General features: G+C 45.4%; 53 pseudogenes; all 53 read right to left on the reverse strand.

Moving 5' to 3' along the window:
* Positions 1-2,402: 2,402 nt before the first annotated feature.
* LOC140089765 (5S ribosomal RNA) lies at positions 2,403-2,521 on the reverse strand (annotated as a pseudogene).
* Positions 2,522-2,591: 70 nt separating this feature from the next.
* On the reverse strand, positions 2,592-2,710 carry LOC140091659 (5S ribosomal RNA; annotated as a pseudogene).
* A 70-nt stretch (positions 2,711-2,780) lies between these two features.
* Positions 2,781-2,899, reverse strand: LOC140093652 (5S ribosomal RNA; annotated as a pseudogene).
* Positions 2,900-2,969: 70 nt separating this feature from the next.
* On the reverse strand, positions 2,970-3,088 carry LOC140099398 (5S ribosomal RNA; annotated as a pseudogene).
* A 70-nt stretch (positions 3,089-3,158) lies between these two features.
* LOC140082273 (5S ribosomal RNA) lies at positions 3,159-3,277 on the reverse strand (annotated as a pseudogene).
* Positions 3,278-3,528: 251 nt separating this feature from the next.
* On the reverse strand, positions 3,529-3,647 carry LOC140090637 (5S ribosomal RNA; annotated as a pseudogene).
* Positions 3,648-3,717: 70 nt separating this feature from the next.
* LOC140090638 (5S ribosomal RNA) lies at positions 3,718-3,836 on the reverse strand (annotated as a pseudogene).
* A 70-nt stretch (positions 3,837-3,906) lies between these two features.
* Positions 3,907-4,025, reverse strand: LOC140088189 (5S ribosomal RNA; annotated as a pseudogene).
* A 70-nt stretch (positions 4,026-4,095) lies between these two features.
* On the reverse strand, positions 4,096-4,214 carry LOC140090639 (5S ribosomal RNA; annotated as a pseudogene).
* Positions 4,215-4,284: 70 nt separating this feature from the next.
* Positions 4,285-4,403, reverse strand: LOC140099399 (5S ribosomal RNA; annotated as a pseudogene).
* A 70-nt stretch (positions 4,404-4,473) lies between these two features.
* LOC140084201 (5S ribosomal RNA) lies at positions 4,474-4,592 on the reverse strand (annotated as a pseudogene).
* Positions 4,593-4,851: 259 nt separating this feature from the next.
* Positions 4,852-4,970, reverse strand: LOC140090091 (5S ribosomal RNA; annotated as a pseudogene).
* A 259-nt stretch (positions 4,971-5,229) lies between these two features.
* LOC140097497 (5S ribosomal RNA) lies at positions 5,230-5,348 on the reverse strand (annotated as a pseudogene).
* Positions 5,349-5,418: 70 nt separating this feature from the next.
* LOC140094923 (5S ribosomal RNA) lies at positions 5,419-5,537 on the reverse strand (annotated as a pseudogene).
* Positions 5,538-5,607: 70 nt separating this feature from the next.
* LOC140099401 (5S ribosomal RNA) lies at positions 5,608-5,726 on the reverse strand (annotated as a pseudogene).
* A 70-nt stretch (positions 5,727-5,796) lies between these two features.
* LOC140082274 (5S ribosomal RNA) lies at positions 5,797-5,915 on the reverse strand (annotated as a pseudogene).
* Positions 5,916-5,985: 70 nt separating this feature from the next.
* On the reverse strand, positions 5,986-6,104 carry LOC140094924 (5S ribosomal RNA; annotated as a pseudogene).
* Positions 6,105-6,174: 70 nt separating this feature from the next.
* Positions 6,175-6,293, reverse strand: LOC140099402 (5S ribosomal RNA; annotated as a pseudogene).
* Positions 6,294-6,363: 70 nt separating this feature from the next.
* On the reverse strand, positions 6,364-6,482 carry LOC140082275 (5S ribosomal RNA; annotated as a pseudogene).
* Positions 6,483-6,552: 70 nt separating this feature from the next.
* On the reverse strand, positions 6,553-6,671 carry LOC140094925 (5S ribosomal RNA; annotated as a pseudogene).
* Positions 6,672-6,741: 70 nt separating this feature from the next.
* Positions 6,742-6,860, reverse strand: LOC140099403 (5S ribosomal RNA; annotated as a pseudogene).
* Positions 6,861-6,930: 70 nt separating this feature from the next.
* LOC140082276 (5S ribosomal RNA) lies at positions 6,931-7,049 on the reverse strand (annotated as a pseudogene).
* A 251-nt stretch (positions 7,050-7,300) lies between these two features.
* Positions 7,301-7,419, reverse strand: LOC140090640 (5S ribosomal RNA; annotated as a pseudogene).
* Positions 7,420-7,489: 70 nt separating this feature from the next.
* LOC140090641 (5S ribosomal RNA) lies at positions 7,490-7,608 on the reverse strand (annotated as a pseudogene).
* Positions 7,609-7,678: 70 nt separating this feature from the next.
* LOC140086080 (5S ribosomal RNA) lies at positions 7,679-7,797 on the reverse strand (annotated as a pseudogene).
* A 70-nt stretch (positions 7,798-7,867) lies between these two features.
* Positions 7,868-7,986, reverse strand: LOC140080204 (5S ribosomal RNA; annotated as a pseudogene).
* A 70-nt stretch (positions 7,987-8,056) lies between these two features.
* On the reverse strand, positions 8,057-8,175 carry LOC140090642 (5S ribosomal RNA; annotated as a pseudogene).
* Positions 8,176-8,245: 70 nt separating this feature from the next.
* On the reverse strand, positions 8,246-8,364 carry LOC140099404 (5S ribosomal RNA; annotated as a pseudogene).
* Positions 8,365-8,615: 251 nt separating this feature from the next.
* On the reverse strand, positions 8,616-8,734 carry LOC140099405 (5S ribosomal RNA; annotated as a pseudogene).
* Positions 8,735-8,985: 251 nt separating this feature from the next.
* On the reverse strand, positions 8,986-9,104 carry LOC140080206 (5S ribosomal RNA; annotated as a pseudogene).
* Positions 9,105-9,174: 70 nt separating this feature from the next.
* Positions 9,175-9,293, reverse strand: LOC140099407 (5S ribosomal RNA; annotated as a pseudogene).
* A 251-nt stretch (positions 9,294-9,544) lies between these two features.
* Positions 9,545-9,663, reverse strand: LOC140080207 (5S ribosomal RNA; annotated as a pseudogene).
* Positions 9,664-9,733: 70 nt separating this feature from the next.
* Positions 9,734-9,852, reverse strand: LOC140099408 (5S ribosomal RNA; annotated as a pseudogene).
* A 70-nt stretch (positions 9,853-9,922) lies between these two features.
* Positions 9,923-10,041, reverse strand: LOC140091525 (5S ribosomal RNA; annotated as a pseudogene).
* A 259-nt stretch (positions 10,042-10,300) lies between these two features.
* Positions 10,301-10,419, reverse strand: LOC140095256 (5S ribosomal RNA; annotated as a pseudogene).
* Positions 10,420-10,677: 258 nt separating this feature from the next.
* LOC140089766 (5S ribosomal RNA) lies at positions 10,678-10,796 on the reverse strand (annotated as a pseudogene).
* Positions 10,797-10,867: 71 nt separating this feature from the next.
* LOC140080208 (5S ribosomal RNA) lies at positions 10,868-10,986 on the reverse strand (annotated as a pseudogene).
* Positions 10,987-11,056: 70 nt separating this feature from the next.
* Positions 11,057-11,175, reverse strand: LOC140093653 (5S ribosomal RNA; annotated as a pseudogene).
* Positions 11,176-11,245: 70 nt separating this feature from the next.
* On the reverse strand, positions 11,246-11,364 carry LOC140099409 (5S ribosomal RNA; annotated as a pseudogene).
* A 70-nt stretch (positions 11,365-11,434) lies between these two features.
* Positions 11,435-11,553, reverse strand: LOC140082278 (5S ribosomal RNA; annotated as a pseudogene).
* Positions 11,554-11,804: 251 nt separating this feature from the next.
* Positions 11,805-11,923, reverse strand: LOC140090644 (5S ribosomal RNA; annotated as a pseudogene).
* Positions 11,924-11,993: 70 nt separating this feature from the next.
* On the reverse strand, positions 11,994-12,112 carry LOC140090645 (5S ribosomal RNA; annotated as a pseudogene).
* Positions 12,113-12,182: 70 nt separating this feature from the next.
* On the reverse strand, positions 12,183-12,301 carry LOC140082961 (5S ribosomal RNA; annotated as a pseudogene).
* A 70-nt stretch (positions 12,302-12,371) lies between these two features.
* LOC140095257 (5S ribosomal RNA) lies at positions 12,372-12,490 on the reverse strand (annotated as a pseudogene).
* Positions 12,491-12,749: 259 nt separating this feature from the next.
* On the reverse strand, positions 12,750-12,868 carry LOC140099410 (5S ribosomal RNA; annotated as a pseudogene).
* Positions 12,869-13,127: 259 nt separating this feature from the next.
* LOC140091610 (5S ribosomal RNA) lies at positions 13,128-13,246 on the reverse strand (annotated as a pseudogene).
* A 70-nt stretch (positions 13,247-13,316) lies between these two features.
* LOC140080209 (5S ribosomal RNA) lies at positions 13,317-13,435 on the reverse strand (annotated as a pseudogene).
* Positions 13,436-13,505: 70 nt separating this feature from the next.
* Positions 13,506-13,624, reverse strand: LOC140091435 (5S ribosomal RNA; annotated as a pseudogene).
* Positions 13,625-13,694: 70 nt separating this feature from the next.
* Positions 13,695-13,813, reverse strand: LOC140082279 (5S ribosomal RNA; annotated as a pseudogene).
* A 251-nt stretch (positions 13,814-14,064) lies between these two features.
* On the reverse strand, positions 14,065-14,183 carry LOC140090647 (5S ribosomal RNA; annotated as a pseudogene).
* A 70-nt stretch (positions 14,184-14,253) lies between these two features.
* On the reverse strand, positions 14,254-14,372 carry LOC140099412 (5S ribosomal RNA; annotated as a pseudogene).
* A 70-nt stretch (positions 14,373-14,442) lies between these two features.
* LOC140099413 (5S ribosomal RNA) lies at positions 14,443-14,561 on the reverse strand (annotated as a pseudogene).
* A 70-nt stretch (positions 14,562-14,631) lies between these two features.
* Positions 14,632-14,750, reverse strand: LOC140090648 (5S ribosomal RNA; annotated as a pseudogene).
* Between the last annotated feature and the right edge of the window lie 62 nt (positions 14,751-14,812).

Below are 14,812 nucleotides of genomic sequence, written 5' to 3' on the forward strand. Positions count from 1 at the left end.
TGGTACTTGCCAAGCATTAAGCTGCATTGCTGCTGCGATCTGACGAGAGCAGGCACATTCAGCTTAGAATGGCCGTTGACAGCAGCTGTTCAGTTTGAACCTTCTTTTACTATCTCATAGAGAAACTAACACAATTTTCAGGTTCAAAAAGGTCAACGGAACTTGGGATTCCCAGCCAGTCTCCCATGCTGGTACTTGCCAAGCCTTAAGCTGCTGCGATCTGATGAGAGCAGGCACATTCAGCTTAGAATGGCCGTTGACAGCAGCTGTTCAATTTGAACCTTCTTTTACTATCTCATAGAGAAACTAACAAAATTTTCAGGTTCAAAAAGGTCAACAGAACTTGGGATTCCCAGCCAGTCTCCCATGCTGGTACTTGCCAAGCCTTAAGCTGCATTGCTGCTGCGATCTGACGAGAGCAGGCACATTCAGCTTAGAATGGCCGTTGACAGCAGCTGCCTAATTTCTACTTTCTTTTACTATCTCATAGAGAAACTAACACAATTTTGAGGTTCAAAAAGGTCAACGGAACTTGGGATTCCCAGCCAGTCTCCCATGCTGGTACTTGCCAAGCCTTAAGCTGCATTGCTGCTGCGATCTGACGAGAGCAGGCACATTCAGCTTAGAATGGCCGTTGACAGCAGCTGTTCAGTTTGAACCTTCTTTTACTATCTCATAGAGAAACTAACACAATTTTCAGGTTCAAAAAGGTCAACGGAACTTGGGATTCCCAGCCAGTCTCCCATGCTGGTACTTGCCAAGCCTTAATCTGCTGCGATCTGATGAGAGCAGGCACATTCAGCTTAGAATGGCCGTTGACAGCAGCTGTTCAATTTGAACCTTCTTTTACTATCTCATAGAGAAACTAACACAATTTTCAGGTTCAAAAAGGTCAACAGAACTTGGGATTCCCAGCCAGTCTCCCATGCTGGTACTTGCCAAGCCTTAAGCTGCATTGCTGCTGCGATCTGACGAGAGCAGGCACATTCAGCTTAGAATGGCCGTTGACAGCAGCTGCCTAATTTCTACTTTCTTTTACTATCTCATAGAGAAACTAACACAATTTTCAGGTTCAAAAAGGTCAACGGAACTTGGGATTCCCAGCCAGTCTCCCATGCTGGTACTTGCCAAGCCTTAAGCTGCATTGCTGCTGCGATCTGACGAGAGCAGGCACATTCAGCTTAGAATGGCCGTTGACAGCAGCTGTTCAATTTGAACCTTCTTTTACTATCTCATAGAGAAACTAACACAATTTTCAGGTTCAAAAAGGTCAACGGAACTTGGGATTCCCAGCCAGTGTCCCATGCTGGTACTTGCCAAGCCTTAAGCTGCATTGATGCTGCGATCTGACGAGAGCAGGCACATTCAGCTTAGAATGGCCGTTGACAGCAGCTGTTCAGTTTGAACCTTCTTTTACTATCTCATAGAGAAACTAACACAATTTTCAGGTTCAAAAAGGTCAACGGAACTTGGGATTCGCAGCCAGTCTCCCATGATGGTACTTGCCAAGCCTTAAGCTGCATCGCTGCTGCGATCTGACAAGAGCACACACATTCAGCTTAGAAAGGCCGTTGACAGCAGCTGTTCAATTTGAACCTTCTTTTACTATCTCATAGAGAAACTAACACAATTTTCAGGTTCAAAAAGGTCAACGGAACTTGGGATTCCCAGCCAGTCTCTCATGCTGTTACTTGCCAAGCCTTAAGCTGCATTGATGCTGCGATCTGACGAGAGCAGGCACATTCAGCTTAGAATGGCTGTTGACAGCAGCTGTTCAGTTTGAACCTTCTTTTACTATCTCATAGAGAAACTAACACAATTTTCAGGTTCAAAAAGGTCAACGGAACTTGGGATTCGCAGCCAGTCTCCCATGCTGGTACTTGCCAAGCCTTAAGCTGCATCGCTGCTGTGATCCGACAAGAGCACGCACATTCAGCTTAGAATGGCCGTTGACAGCAGCTGTTCAATTTGAACCTTCTTTTACTATCTCATAGAGAAACTAACACAATTTTCAGGTTCAAAAAGGTCAACGGAACTTGGGATTCCCAGCCAGTCTCCCATGCTGGTACTTGCCAAGCCTTAAGCTGCATTGATGCTGCGATCTGACGAGAGCAGGCACATTCAGCTTAGAATGGCCGTTGACAGCAGCTGTTCAGTTTGAACCTTCTTTTACTATCTCATAGAGAAACTAACACAATTTTCAGGTTCAAAAAGGTCAACGGAACTTGGGATTCGCAGCCAGTCTCCCATGCTGGTACTTGCCAAGCCTTAAGCTGCATCGCTGCTGTGATCCGACAAGAGCACGCACATTCAGCTTAGAATGGCCGTTGACAGCAGCTGTTCAATTTGAACCTTCTTTTACTATCTCATAGAGAAACTAACACAATTTTCAGGTTCAAAAAGGTCAACGGAACTTGGGATTCCCAGCCAGTCTCCCATGCTGGTACTTGCCAAGCCTTAAGCTGCATTGCTGCTGCTATCTGACGAGAGCAGGCACATTCAGCTTAGAATGGCCGTTGACAGCAGCTGTTCAATTTGAACCTTCTTTTACTATCTCATAGAGAAACTAACACAATTTTCAGGTTCAAAAAGGTCAACAGAACTTGGGATTCCCAGCCAGTCTCCCATGCTGGTACTTGCCAAGCCTTAAGCTGCATTGCTGCTGCGATCTGACGAGAGCATGCACATTCAGCTTAGAATGGCCGTTGACAGCAGCTGTTCAATTTGAACCTTCTTTTACTATCTCATAGAGAAACTAACACAATTTTCAGGTTCAAAAAGGTCAACGGAACTTGGGATTCCCAGCCAGTCTCCCATGCTGTTACTTGTCAAGCCTTAAGCTGCATTGCTGCTGCGATCTGACGAGAGCAGGCACATTCAGCTTAGAATGGCCGTTGACAGCAGCTGTTCAATTTGAACCTTCTTTTACCATCTTTGACAGAGAAACTAACAATTTTCAGGTTCAAAAAGGTCAACGGAACTTGGGATTCCCAGCCAGTCTCCCATGCTGGTACTTGCCAAGCCTTAAGCTGCATTGCTGCTGCGATCTGACGAGAGCAGGCACATTCAGCTTAGAATGGCCGTTGACAGCAGCTGTTCAATTTGAACCTTCTTTTACTATCTCATAGAGAAACTAACACAATTTTCAGGTTCAAAAAGGTCAACGGAACTTGGGATTCCCAGCCAGTCTCCCATGCTGGTACTTGCCAAGCCTTAAGCTACATTGCTGCTGCGATCTGATGAGAGCAGGCACATTCAGCTTAGAATGGCCGTTGACAGCAGCTGTTCAATTTGAACCTTCTTTTACTATCTCATAGAGAAACTAACACAATTTTCAGGTTCAAAAAGGTCAACGGAACTTGGGATTCCCAGCCAGTCTCCCATGCTGGTACTTGCCAAGCCTTAAGCTGCTGCGATCTGACGAGAGCAGGCACATTCAGCTTAGAATGGCCATTGACAGCAGCTGTTCAATTTGAACTTTCTTTTACTATCTCATAGAAAAACTAACACAATTTTCAGATTCAAAAAGGTCAACAGAACTTGGGATTTCCAGCCAGTCTCCCATGCTGGTACTTGCCAAGCCTTAAGCTGCATTGCTGCTGCGATCTGACGAGAGCAGGCACATTCAGCTTAGAATGGCCGTTGACAGCAGCTGTTCAATTTGAACTTTCTTTTACTATCTCATAGAAAAACTAACACAATTTTCAGATTCAAAAAGGTCAACAGAACTTGGGATTTCCAGCCAGTCTCCCATGCTGGTACTTGCCAAGCCTTAAGCTGCATTGCTGCTGCGATCTGACGAGAGCAGGCACATTCAGCTTAGAATGGCCGTTGACAGCAGCTGTTCAATTTGAACCTTCTTTTACTATCTCATAGAGAAACTAACACAATTTTCAGGTTCAAAAAGGTCAACAGAACTTGGGATTCCCAGCCAGTCTCCCATGCTTGTACTTGCCAAGCCTTAAGCTGCATTGCTGCTGCGATCTGACGAGAGCAGGCACATTCAGCTTAGAATGGCCGTTGACAGCAGCTGTTCAATTTGAACTTTCTTTTACTATCTCATAGAAAAACTAACACAATTTTCAGATTCAAAAAGGTCAACAGAACTTGGGATTTCCAGCCAGTCTCCCATGCTGGTACTTGCCAAGCCTTAAGCTGCATTGCTGCTGCGATCTGACGAGAGCAGGCACATTCAGCTTAGAATGGCCGTTGACAGCAGCTGTTCAATTTGAACCTTCTTTTACTATCCCATAGAGAAACTAACACAATTTTCAGGTTCAAAAAGGTCAACGGAACTTGGGATTCCCAGCCAGTCTCCCATGCTGGTACTTGCCAAGCCTTAAGCTGCATTGCTGCTGCGATCTGACGAGAGCAGGCACATTCAGCTTAGAATGGCCGTTGACAGCAGCTGCCTAATTTCTACTTTCTTTTACTATCTCATAGAGAAACTAACACAATTTTCAGGTTCAAAAAGGTCAACGGAACTTGGGATTCCCAGCCAGTCTCCCATGCTGGTACTTGCCAAGCCTTAAGCTGCATTGATGCTGCGATCTGACGAGAGCAGGCACATTCAGCTTAGAATGGCCGTTGACAGCAGCTGTTCAGTTTGAACCTTCTTTTACTATCTCATAGAGAAACTAACACAATTTTCAGGTTCAAAAAGGTCAACGGAACTTGGGATTCGCAGCCAGTCTCCCATGCTGGTACTTGCCAAGCCTTAAGCTGCATCGCTGCTGTGATCCGACAAGAGCACGCACATTCAGCTTAGAATGGCCGTTGACAGCAGCTGTTCAATTTGAACCTTCTTTTACTATCTCATAGAGAAACTAACACAATTTTCAGGTTCAAAAAGGTCAACGGAACTTGGGATTCCCAGCCAGTCTCCCATGCTGGTACTTGCCAAGCCTTAAGCTGCATTGCTGCTGCGATCTGACGAGAGCAGGCACATTCAGCTTAGAATGGCTGTTGACAGCAGCTGTTCAGTTTGAACCTTCTTTTACTATCTCATAGAGAAACTAACACAATTTTCAGGTTCAAAAAGGTCAACGGAACTTGGGATTCGCAGACAGTCTCCCATGCTGGTACTTGCCAAGCCTTAAGCTGCATCGCTGCTGTGATCCGACAAGAGCACGCACATTCAGCTTAGAATGGCCGTTGACAGCAGCTGTTCAATTTGAACCTTCTTTTACTATCTCATAGAGAAACTAACACAATTTTCAGGTTCAAAAAGGTCAACGGAACTTGGGATTCCCAGCCAGTCTCCCATGCTGGTACTTGCCAAGCCTTAAGCTGCATTGCTGCTGTTATCTGACGAGAGCAGGCACATTCAGCTTAGAATGGCCGTTGACAGCAGCTGTTCAATTTGAACCTTCTTTTACTATCTCATAGAGAAACTAACACAATTTTCAGGTTCAAAAAGGTCAACGGAACTTGGGATTCCCAGCCAGTCTCCCATGCTGTTACTTGCCAAGCCTTAAGCTGCATTGCTGCTGCGATCTGACGAGAGCAGGCACATTCAGCCTAGAATGGCCGTTGACAGCAGCTGTTCAATTTGAACCTTCTTTTACCATCTTTGACAGAGAAACTAACAATTTTCAGGTTCAAAAAGGTCAACGGAACTTGGGATTCCCAGCCAGTCTCCCATGCTGGTACTTGCCAAGCCTTAAGCTGCATTGCTGCTGCGATCTGACGAGAGCAGGCACATTCAGCTTAGAATGGCCGTTGACAGCAGCTGTTCAATTTGAACCTTCTTTTACTATCTCATAGAGAAACTAACACAATTTTCAGGTTCAAAAAGGTCAACGGAACTTGGGATTCCCAGCCAGTCTCCCATGCTGGTACTTGCCAAGCCTTAAGCTACATTGCTGCTGCGATCTGATGAGAGCAGGCACATTCAGCTTAGAATGGCCGTTGACAGCAGCTGTTCAATTTGAACCTTCTTTTACTATCTCATAGAGAAACTAACACAATTTTCAGGTTCAAAAAGGTCAACGGAACTTGGGATTCCCAGCCAGTCTCCCATGCTGTTACTTGCCAAGCCTTAAGCTGCATTGCTGCTGCGATCTGACGAGAGCAGGCACATTCAGCCTAGAATGGCCGTTGACAGCAGCTGTTCAATTTGAACCTTCTTTTACCATCTTTGACAGAGAAACTAACAATTTTCAGGTTCAAAAAGGTCAACGGAACTTGGGATTCCCAGCCAGTCTCCCATGCTGGTACTTGCCAAGCCTTAAGCTGCATTGCTGCTGCGATCTGACGAGAGCAGGCACATTCAGCTTAGAATGGCCGTTGACAGCAGCTGTTCAATTTGAACCTTCTTTTACTATCTCATAGAGAAACTAACACAATTTTCAGGTTCAAAAAGGTCAACGGAACTTGGGATTCCCAGCCAGTCTCCCATGCTGGTACTTGCCAAGCCTTAAGCTACATTGCTGCTGCGATCTGATGAGAGCAGGCACATTCAGCTTAGAATGGCCGTTGACAGCAGCTGTTCAATTTGAACCTTCTTTTACTATCTCATAGAGAAACTAACACAATTTTCAGGTTCAAAAAGGTCAACGGAACTTGGGATTCCCAGCCAGTCTCCCATGCTGTTACTTGCCAAGCCTTAAGCTGCATTGCTGCTGCGATCTGACGAGAGCAGGCACATTCAGCCTAGAATGGCCGTTGACAGCAGCTGTTCAATTTGAACCTTCTTTTACCATCTTTGACAGAGAAACTAACAATTTTCAGGTTCAAAAAGGTCAACGGAACTTGGGATTCCCAGCCAGTCTCCCATGCTGGTACTTGCCAAGCCTTAAGCTGCATTGCTGCTGCGATCTGACGAGAGCAGGCACATTCAGCTTAGAATGGCCGTTGACAGCAGCTGTTCAATTTGAACCTTCTTTTACTATCTCATAGAGAAACTAACACAATTTTCAGGTTCAAAAAGGTCAACGGAACTTGGGATTCCCAGCCAGTCTCCCATGCTGGTACTTGCCAAGCCTTAAGCTACATTGCTGCTGCGATCTGATGAGAGCAGGCACATTCAGCTTAGAATGGCCGTTGACAGCAGCTGTTCAATTTGAACCTTCTTTTACTATCTCATAGAGAAACTAACACAATTTTCAGGTTCAAAAAGGTCAACGGAACTTGGGATTCCCAGCCAGTCTCCCATGCTGGTACTTGCCAAGCCTTAAGCTGCTGCGATCTGACGAGAGCAGGCACATTCAGCTTAGAATGGCCATTGACAGCAGCTGTTCAATTTGAACTTTCTTTTACTATCTCATAGAAAAACTAACACAATTTTCAGATTCAAAAAGGTCAACAGAACTTGGGATTTCCAGCCAGTCTCCCATGCTGGTACTTGCCAAGCCTTAAGCTGCATTGCTGCTGCGATCTGACGAGAGCAGGCACATTCAGCTTAGAATGGCCGTTGACAGCAGCTGTTCAATTTGAACTTTCTTTTACTATCTCATAGAAAAACTAACACAATTTTCAGATTCAAAAAGGTCAACAGAACTTGGGATTTCCAGCCAGTCTCCCATGCTGGTACTTGCCAAGCCTTAAGCTGCATTGCTGCTGCGATCTGACGAGAGCAGGCACATTCAGCTTAGAATGGCCGTTGACAGCAGCTGTTCAATTTGAACCTTCTTTTACTATCCCATAGAGAAACTAACACAATTTTCAGGTTCAAAAAGGTCAACGGAACTTGGGATTCCCAGCCAGTCTCCCATGCTGGTACTTGCCAAGCCTTAAGCTGCATTGTTGCTGCGATCTGACGAGAGCAGGCACATTCAGCTTAGAATGGCCGTTGACAGCAGCTGTTCAATTTGAACCTTCTTTTACTATCTCATAGAGAAACTAACACAATTTTCAGGTTCAAAAAGGTCAACAGAACTTGGGATTCCCAGCCAGTCTCCCATGCTGGTACTTGCCAAGCCTTAAGCTGCATTGCTGCTGCGATCTGACGAGAGCAGGCACATTCAGCTTAGAATGGCCGTTGACAGCAGCTGTTCAATTTGAACTTTCTTTTACTATCTCATAGAAAAACTAACACAATTTTCAGATTCAAAAAGGTCAACAGAACTTGGGATTTCCAGCCAGTCTCCCATGCTGGTACTTGCCAAGCCTTAAGCTGCATTGCTGCTGCGATCTGACGAGAGCAGGCACATTCAGCTTAGAATGGCCGTTGACAGCAGCTGTTCAATTTGAACCTTCTTTTACTATCCCATAGAGAAACTAACACAATTTTCAGGTTCAAAAAGGTCAACGGAACTTGGGATTCCCAGCCAGTCTCCCATGCTGGTACTTGCCAAGCCTTAAGCTGCATTGCTGCTGCGATCTGACGAGAGCAGGCACATTCAGCTTAGAATGGCCGTTGACAGCAGCTGTTCAATTTGAACCTTCTTTTACTATCTCATAGAGAAACTAACACAATTTTCAGGTTCAAAAAGGTCAACGGAACTTGGGATTCCCAGCCAGTCTCCCATGCTGGTACTTGCCAAGCCTTAAGCTGCTGCGATCTGACGAGAGCAGGCACATTCAGCTTAGAATGGCTGTTGACAGCAGCTGTTCAATTTGAACCTTCTTTTACTATCTCATAGAGAAACTAACACAATTTTCAGGTTCAAAAAGGTCAACGGAACTTGGGATTCCCAGCCAGTCTCCCATGCTGGTACTTGCCAAGCCTTAAGCTGCATTGCTGCTGCGATCTGACGAGAGCAGGCACATTCAGCTTAGAATGGCCGTTGACAGCAGCTGTTCAGTTTGAACCTTCCTTTACTATCTCATAGAGAAACTAACACAATTTTCAGGTTCAAAAAGGTCAACGGAACTTGGGATTCCCAGCCAGTCTCCCATGCTGGTACTTGCCAAGCCTTAAGCTGCTGCGATCTGATGAGAGCAGGCACATTCAGCTTAGAATGGCCGTTGACAGCAGCTGTTCATTTTGAACCTTCTTTTACTATCTCATAGAGAAACTAACAAAATTTTCAGGTTCAAAAAGGTCAACAGAACTTGGGATTCCCAGCCAGTCTCCCATGCTGGTACTTGCCAAGCCTTAAGCTGCATTGCTGCTGCGATCTGACGAGAGCAGGCACATTCAGCTTAGAATGGCCGTTGACAGCAGCTGCCTAATTTCTACTTTCTTTTACTATCTCATAGAGAAACTAACACAATTTTCAGGTTCAAAAAGGTCAACGGAACTTGGGATTCCCAGCCAGTCTCCCATGCTGGTACTTGCCAAGCCTTAAGCTGCATTGCTGCTGCGATCTGACGAGAGCAGGCACATTCAGCTTAGAATGGCCGTTGACAGCAGCTGTTCAGTTTGAACCTTCTTTTACTATCTCATAGAGAAACTAACACAATTTTCAGGTTCAAAAAGGTCAACGGAACTTGGGATTCCCAGCCAGTCTCCCATGCTGGTACTTGCCAAGCCTTAATCTGCTGCGATCTGATGAGAGCAGGCACATTCAGCTTAGAATGGCCGTTGACAGCAGCTGTTCAATTTGAACCTTCTTTTACTATCTCATAGAGAAACTAACACAATTTTCAGGTTCAAAAAGGTCAACAGAACTTGGGATTCCCAGCCAGTCTCCCATGCTGGTACTTGCCAAGCCTTAAGCTGCATTGCTGCTGCGATCTGACGAGAGCAGGCACATTCAGCTTAGAATGGCCGTTGACAGCAGCTGCCTAATTTCTACTTTCTTTTACTATCTCATAGAGAAACTAACACAATTTTCAGGTTCAAAAAGGTCAACGGAACTTGGGATTCCCAGCCAGTCTCCCATGCTGGTACTTGCCAAGCCTTAAGCTGCATTGCTGCTGCGATCTGACGAGAGCAGGCACATTCAGCTTAGAATGGCCGTTGACAGCAGCTGTTCAATTTGAACCTTCTTTTACTATCTCATAGAGAAACTAACACAATTTTCAGGTTCAAAAAGGTCAACGGAACTTGGGATTCCCAGCCAGTGTCCCATGCTGGTACTTGCCAAGCCTTAAGCTGCATTGATGCTGCGATCTGACGAGAGCAGGCACATTCAGCTTAGAATGGCCGTTGACAGCAGCTGTTCAGTTTGAACCTTCTTTTACTATCTCATAGAGAAACTAACACAATTTTCAGGTTCAAAAAGGTCAACGGAACTTGGGATTCGCAGCCAGTCTCCCATGATGGTACTTGCCAAGCCTTAAGCTGCATCGCTGCTGCGATCTGACAAGAGCACACACATTCAGCTTAGAAAGGCCGTTGACAGCAGCTGTTCAATTTGAACCTTCTTTTACTATCTCATAGAGAAACTAACACAATTTTCAGGTTCAAAAAGGTCAACGGAACTTGGGATTCCCAGCCAGTCTCCCATGCTGGTACTTGCCAAGCCTTAAGCTGCATTGATGCTGCGATCTGACGAGAGCAGGCACATTCAGCTTAGAATGGCTGTTGACAGCAGCTGTTCAGTTTGAACCTTCTTTTACTATCTCATAGAGAAACTAACACAATTTTCAGGTTCAAAAAGGTCAACGGAACTTGGGATTCGCAGCCAGTCTCCCATGCTGGTACTTGCCAAGCCTTAAGCTGCATCGCTGCTGTGATCCGACAAGAGCAAGCACATCAGCTTAGAATGGCCGTTGACAGCAGCTGTTCAATTTGAACCTTCTTTTACTATCTCATAGAGAAACTAACACAATTTTCAGGTTCAAAAAGGTCAACGGAACTTGGGATTCCCAGCCAGTCTCCCATGCTGGTACTTGCCAAGCCTTAAGCTGCATTGCTGCTGCTATCTGACGAGAGCAGGCACATTCAGCTTAGAATGGCCGTTGACCAGCAGCTGTTCAATTTGAACCTTCTTTTACTATCTCATAGAGAAACTAACACAATTTTCAGGTTCAAAAAGGTCAACAGAACTTGGGATTCCCAGCCAGTCTCCCATGCTGGTACTTGCCAAGCCTTAAGCTGCATTGCTGCTGCGATCTGACGAGAGCAGGCACATTCAGCTTAGAATGGCCGTTGACAGCAGCTGTTCAATTTGAACCTTCTTTTACTATCTCATAGAGAAACTAACACAATTTTCAGGTTCAAAAAGGTCAACGGAACTTGGGATTCCCAGCCAGTCTCCCATGCTGTTACTTGTCAAGCCTTAAGCTGCATTGCTGCTGCGATCTGACGAGAGCAGGCACATTCAGCTTAGAATGGCCGTTGACAGCAGCTGTTCAATTTGAACCTTCTTTTACCATCTTTGACAGAGAAACTAACAATTTTCAGGTTCAAAAAGGTCAACGGAACTTGGGATTCCCAGCCAGTCTCCCATGCTGGTACTTGCCAAGCCTTAAGCTGCATTGCTGCTGCGATCTGACGAGAGCAGGCACATTCAGCTTAGAATGGCCGTTGACAGCAGCTGTTCAATTTGAACCTTCTTTTACTATCTCATAGAGAAACTAACACAATTTTCAGGTTCAAAAAGGTCAACGGAACTTGGGATTCCCAGCCAGTCTCCCATGCTGGTACTTGCCAAGCCTTAAGCTACATTGCTGCTGCGATCTGATGAGAGCAGGCACATTCAGCTTAGAATGGCCGTTGACAGCAGCTGTTCAATTTGAACCTTCTTTTACTATCTCATAGAGAAACTAACACAATTTTCAGGTTCAAAAAGGTCAACGGAACTTGGGATTCCCAGCCAGTCTCCCATGCTGGTACTTGCCAAGCCTTAAGCTGCTGCGATCTGACGAGAGCAGGCACATTCAGCTTAGAATGGCCATTGACAGCAGCTGTTCAATTTGAACTTTCTTTTACTATCTCATAGAAAAACTAACACAATTTTCAGATTCAAAAAGGTCAACAGAACTTGGGATTTCCAGCCAGTCTCCCATGCTGGTACTTGCCAAGCCTTAAGCTGCATTGCTGCTGCGATCTGACGAGAGCAGGCACATTCAGCTTAGAATGGCCGTTGACAGCAGCTGTTCAATTTGAACTTTCTTTTACTATCTCATAGAAAAACTAACACAATTTTCAGATTCAAAAAGGTCAACAGAACTTGGGATTTCCAGCCAGTCTCCCATGCTGGTACTTGCCAAGCCTTAAGCTGCATTGCTGCTGCGATCTGACGAGAGCAGGCACATTCAGCTTAGAATGGCCGTTGACAGCAGCTGTTCAATTTGAACCTTCTTTTACTATCCCATAGAGAAACTAACACAATTTTCAGGTTCAAAAAGGTCAACGGAACTTGGGATTCCCAGCCAGTCTCCCATGCTGGTACTTGCCAAGCCTTAAGCTGCATTGCTGCTGCGATCTGAAGAGAGCAGGCACATTCAGCTTAGAATGGCCGTTGACAGCAGCTGCCTAATTTCTACTTTCTTTTACTATCTCATAGAGAAACTAACACAATTTTCAGGTTCAAAAAGGTCAACGGAACTTGGGATTCCCAGCCAGTCTCCCATGCTGGTACTTGCCAAGCCTTAAGCTGCATTGATGCTGCGATCTGACGAGAGCAGGCACATTCAGCTTAGAATGGCTGTTGACAGCAGCTGTTCAGTTTGAACCTTCTTTTACTATCTCATAGAGAAACTAACACAATTTTCAGGTTCAAAAAGGTCAACGGAACTTGGGATTCGCAGCCAGTCTCCCATGCTGGTACTTGCCAAGCCTTAAGCTGCATCGCTGCTGTGATCCGACAAGAGCACGCACATTCAGCTTAGAATGGCCGTTGACAGCAGCTGTTCAATTTGAACCTTCTTTTACTATCTCATAGAGAAACTAACACAATTTTCAGGTTCAAAAAGGTCAACGGAACTTGGGATTCCCAGCCAGTCTCCCATGCTGGTACTTGCCAAGCCTTAAGCTGCATTGCTGCTGCGATCTGACGAGAGCAGGCACATTCAGCTTAGAATGGCCGTTGACAGCAGCTGTTCAGTTTGAACCTTCTTTTACTATCTCATAGAGAAACTAACACAATTTTCAGGTTCAAAAAGGTCAACGGAACTTGGGATTCGCAGCCAGTCTCCCATGCTGGTACTTGCCAAGCCTTAAGCTGCATCGCTGCTGTGATCCGACAAGAGCACGCACATTCAGCTTAGAATGGCCGTTGACAGCAGCTGTTCAATTTGAACCTTCTTTTACTATCTCATAGAGAAACTAACACAATTTTCAGGTTCAAAAAGGTCAACAGAACTTGGGATTCCCAGCCAGTCTCCCATGCTGGTACTTGCCAAGCCTTAAGCTGCATTGCTGCTGCTATCTGACGAGAGCAGGCACATTCAGCTTAGAATGGCCGTTGACAGCAGCTGTTCAATTTGAACCTTCTTTTACTATCTCATAGAGAAACTAACACAATTTTCAGGTTCAAAAAGGTCAACAGAACTTGGGATTCCCAGCCAGTCTCCCATGCTGGTACTTGCCAAGCCTTAAGCTGCATTGCTGCTGCGATCTGACGAGAGCAGGCACATTCAGCTTAGAATGGCCGTTGACAGCAGCTGTTCAATTTGAACCTTCTTTTACTATCTCATAGAGAAACTAACACAATTTTCAGGTTCAAAAAGGTCAACGGAACTTGGGATTCCCAGCCAGTCTCCCATGCTGTTACTTGCCAAGCCTTAAGCTGCATTGCTGCTGCGATCTGACGAGAGCAGGCACATTCAGCTTAGAATGGCCGTTGACAGCAGCTGTTCAATTTGAACCTTCTTTTACCATCTTTGACAGAGAAACTAACAATTTTCAGGTTCAAAAAGGTCAACGGAACTTGGGATTCCCAGCCAGTCTCCCATGCTGGTACTTGCCAAGCCTTAAGCTACATTGCTGCTGCGATCTGATGAGAGCAGGCACATTCAGCTTAGAATGGCCGTTGACAGCAGCTGTTCAATTTGAACCTTCTTTTACTATCTCATAGAGAAACTAACACAATTTTCAGGTTCAAAAAGGTCAACGGAACTTGGGATTCCCAGCCAGTCTCCCATGCTGGTACTTGCCAAGCCTTAAGCTGCTGCGATCTGACGAGAGCAGGCACATTCAGCTTAGAATGGCCATTGACAGCAGCTGTTCAATTTGAACTTTCTTTTACTATCTCATAGAAAAACTAACACAATTTTCAGATTCAAAAAGGTCAACAGAACTTGGGATTTCCAGCCAGTCTCCCATGCTGGTACTTGCCAAGCCTTAAGCTGCATTGCTGCTGCGATCTGACGAGAGCAGGCACATTCAGCTTAGAATGGCCGTTGACAGCAGCTGTTCAATTTGAACCTTCTTTTACTATCCCATAGAGAAACTAACACAATTTTCAGGTTCAAAAAGGTCAACGGAACTTGGGATTCCCAGCCAGTCTCCCATGCTGGTACTTGCCAAGCCTTAAGCTGCATTGCTGCTGCGATCTGACGAGAGCAGGCACATTCAGCTTAGAATGGCCGTTGACAGCAGCTGCCTAATTTCTACTTTCTTTTACCATCTCATAGAGAAACTAACACAATTTTCAGGTTCAAAAAGGTCAACGGAACTTGGGATTCCCAGCCAGTCTCCCATGCTGGTACTTGCCAAGCCTTAAGCTGCATTGCTGCTGCGATCTGACGAGAGCAGGCACATTCAGCTTAGAATGGCCGTTGACAGCAGCTGTTCAATTTGAACTTTCTTTTACTATCTCATAGAAAAACTAACACAATTTTCAGATTCAAAAAGGTCAACAGAACTTGGGATTTCCAGCCAGTCTCCCATGCTGGTACTTGCCAAGCCTTAAGCTGCATTGCTGCTGCGATCTGACGAGAGCAGGCACATTCAGCTTAGAATGGCCGTTGACAGCAGCTGTTCAATTTGAACCTTCTTTTACTATCCCATAGAGAAACTAACACAATTTTCAGG

This window comes from Engystomops pustulosus, chromosome 9 (genome assembly GCF_040894005.1).
Source record: "Engystomops pustulosus chromosome 9, aEngPut4.maternal, whole genome shotgun sequence".
In the NCBI taxonomy this organism is placed as follows: Eukaryota; Metazoa; Chordata; class Amphibia; order Anura; family Leptodactylidae; genus Engystomops; species Engystomops pustulosus.